We start from the raw sequence: 4,008 nt of genomic DNA on the forward strand, positions 1-4,008 counted from the left end.
GTATTTGTCATGTATGTCTTTATCTCATTCAGAAAACAGACCTAGAGGGAACTCCGAAAGGGGTGATGGTGGCTAATGCTATGCATAGGCACCCGAGTCCCCTTAATGGAGATGAAGAAATGTGCATGTGGAGGCCCCCTACATGTTCACATGTGAAGGAGGCATACGGACTTCTGCATTTTTTCAGCTCTGTCTGAACTGCCTGTATTTTGGTTTCCCTTTAGCAGAGTAAACAGTATCCTGGAAGGAGGGGAGGGAGAAAAGAAAGAGTTGAAGCAATTTGTGTTCATTCATCATTTTCCCAATTAGATTGTGGTAATAAATTAGAAATTGTGCTCTTACACCTTTTAAGCAATATACTCTGAAATTCATTATAAACGGAGAGATCTCTATTAAAGTAAATTTTATGGTATGTTGATTTAAAGGGCAAAGTGCATAATTTCTATTAATATATTGTCACGATATAATTAGAATGAACAGAATTAATTGCTTCTAATTTTTGTCCTCAAGACTGTTTGGCTGGATAGCTGAAAACCACTTGCCATCAGAGCATAAAAAACAAACGTGGAGTTTCTCTAATCAAGAAGTTTTCTTGTCTGTACAAAGTGGTACAGCTTAAAGCCTACTAAATTCTAAGGTCACTTGAAAAGCTTCAGCATCTTTTTATGCATTATATAAAGGGAACTAGGTAAAAAAAATAATTCAAATGCTATATACATGCATTTTATTATAAATACACTCAAGTAATACCTTGACCATTTTAATAAACAGATTTGACCTATTTCAAATTGTAACTAAGAAAATTGAGTAGATATTGTGAAAAGGATCTCAGCAACTTGGAACAATGAATGATCACGTAGTATTGCATGTGTGTATTCTTGCAGTACATTCTTTTAAATCTGGGCATAACTCTCCTTACCATTAAAGCAAATGATGTGTTTGCATCAGTAGTAAAAGGCTTGTTGAACTCTTTGTGGGTGTGCAATCTGATTTGATGTGATTTTCCATTTTGTTATGACCAAATTATGTTTGACACTGGGGGGAGGGAATAACCAGGGACAAATTTCCAAGGACTCTCAGCATTCATAATTGACGTGAGATTTTTCAAAGGAGGTTAGTATAGAACTCAGCATCCAAAGTGGTGTGTACTTTTGGAATCGGGCTACTTATGGGAGTTGAGCTCTTTGTAAAATTTGGCTCTGATTGTGAGTGTTGAGCTCTTTTTAAAAATCTGCCCCTTGGGGTCTAATCCAAAGTTTATTGAACTACTCTCCTTGACTATAGTATGTGTTAGATCACTCCTTTGGTGAACAGACTCACGTAGCCAATTCTTGGGCTGGTTTGTGCATTGAGTAGGTCTCAAATATTCAAGCAACTATAATTTTTCAATGTAAAGTGAGATGTTTTTGTTTTTGGGGGGGGGGGGTTTGTGACAAGTCAATATTTGCATGTAAGAGCCAATGTTACAATCCGTGAAAACTTCTCTGCCAAAGAGCTTTGGTCAGTCCTTAGATTTGTAAATTGATGCAGAAAATGTATTCCTAGGACACATACATTTCAAAGAAATTTACTTGGGAGTGAACTGCACAGAGACTGGTAGATTATGGAGGAATTGAGCAATTCTAATTTGCTGTTAAAATTGCTGCTATCAGTAGTAACTCACTTGCTATTGGCTGTACTGCTGTCCTCACTGTTTCTGTCTCTGTTACTAGTATTCCCAAGCCACAGAGTTGAACCATAGCAACAGGCTTATTCAGGTTTTGGAGAGCAAAATACTTTTTTGGGGGGGAGGGGGAGGAGTTAGCTTCTTGCGGCTGAAAAATCACTGTAAAAATTGGTGATGACAGCTCCCAGTGTTGGATGTTTTCTCAGAAGTAAGACACAGATTTTTAACACCTGCTTCAATGTTTAGCCCCTGCCAGTACAAAGGGTACAAGATGCAGTCAGGGTGACAGGAGGAACGCTGTTCGTGTGACTAAAGACTGGGATTGGCCATCAAAGATTATGGATGCAGCAGCCCTTCTGATGGCAGTTTGTAGATGATGGGTGAACTGAACAGCTTAATGGGCAAGATGAAACTAAATCCTTCAATCAGCCTAATGTTACTGTTGAGATTACATTTCAACAATCTTGTCATTAGTTACATGGTCTGTCTGGGTGAAATTCACCCATAAGAACAGCCATACTGGGTTAGACCCAAGGTCCTTCTAGCCCAGTATGCTGTCTTCTGACACTGGCCAATGCCAAGTGCCTCAGAGGAAATGAACAGAACAGGTAATCATCAAGTGATCCAATCCCAGATTCTGGTAAGCAGAGGCTGGGGTACTATCCCTGTCCATCCTGTCTAATAGCCATTGATGGACCTATCCTCCATGAACTTATCTAGTTCTTTTTTGTACCCTGTTAGTCTTAACCTTCACAGCATCCTTTGGCAGACTTCCCCGTGGGCAGGGGAAAGGGGGAGGGGAGCAACAGCACAAGCCCTATGCCCTATATTTAATGGATTTAAGTAGGATTTAAGTGGTGCATCGTCTTTATACTAGTGCTGTGCACAACAGTAAATTTCATTCACTGCTTCCACCAACTCCCAGGAGGCTGGAACAGCAAGAAGCAGATATGGTCATTCTGTTTGCCAGAAGCTGGGAATGGGCAATGGGAATGGATCTCTTGATAATTACTTGTTCTGTTCATTTCCTCTGGGGCACCTGGCATTGGCCACAGTCGTAAGACAGGATACTGTCTAGATGGACCTTTGATCTGACCCAGTGTGGCCGTTCTTATGTTCATAGTATTCAAGTTCTGTCGTACCTAACCACCTAGTATAGGTTTAGTATAGCAGGGCACATGAAGCTCCAATGGTCCAATTTGAAGCCAAAATTATAAGAGGAGCTTATTTTGCATGCCATTTCTTCATTATATAGCTATATTTGAGCTCACCTCTTTCAATTTGTTTGCTGTAGTTTTAGCAACAGAGAGCAGTTGTCAAATTTTACAATTGGATTTGTCATTTAAAATTATTTTTAATTTATTTCCATCTGCAAGCAAGCAATAATACACTTAAGTATCACAGAGAGGAGCTACATTGCTTTTACTGCATTTCTTTTGTGTATATTATTTACCTGCTTTTTCTACCTTCAGTGACTTAAAAAGTCCCCGTAAAGCAATGTGAAAAGACCCAAATACACGTGAATATTCAAGATACAAGTGCAAATAGTAGACCTCATGCACAATGCTGTTCATTACTAGAGAGCAAATTCTGTTCCCAATGCCAAGTGTGAATAACTGGTCTGGCTGTTGCAGATCTCCCGGCAGGACAAAGGGAGGAATCCTCTTGCTCAGGGTGTGGAAAGACAGCGGAGTTGCTCTGTAACCACTGCTCCAGCCTTAGAGCAGGACCCTAGTGATCTATTTCATGTGGAGAAGTAGCTTATAGATTCACACAACAGCAGATCCACAGACCTTGCTCCAAAATAAACTTTTATGGACAAGCAGGGAGACTGTAGAGATAAGCTTGGTGGCATGGAGGAAGCGCAGACCCTGAAATCTTCTACCAAATCTAGACAACTGACCTGCCGTGTTGACTGTGCACCCAGAGAAAAGGGCAGGATTTATCCCAATAGGATTTTACATCAAAGGCTGAATACTAATTGAAGGATACAGTGCATGTATTTTCTAAAAAAGACTCAGACAGGCATGGGGGCTGTCAGAACTAAAGACAAATAATTGTGAAGAATGTGCTTCATCTTATATCTCTGTGCATCTCACAATCCTAGGTTTTTCTACATCAGCCTTTACTAGATATGTGCTACCCGGACCTCCGTGACTCACCGGATTTATAAATTATAACATTGCTGGTGAGACAGTCTATATGAGAGAGAGGAGTACCTCAGGTGGCCTATCACTATTACTGTACATTGAATTATTTGTTGTGATGTCTGATCTGTAGTGCCCTTGTACTATGTTGCTTTACTCTATGATTTAATGTCAGGGCATGTTACTAGATTTTTT

The sequence above is a fragment of the Dermochelys coriacea genome, chromosome 1 (genome assembly GCF_009764565.3).
Source record: "Dermochelys coriacea isolate rDerCor1 chromosome 1, rDerCor1.pri.v4, whole genome shotgun sequence".
Taxonomy (NCBI): domain Eukaryota; kingdom Metazoa; phylum Chordata; order Testudines; family Dermochelyidae; genus Dermochelys; species Dermochelys coriacea.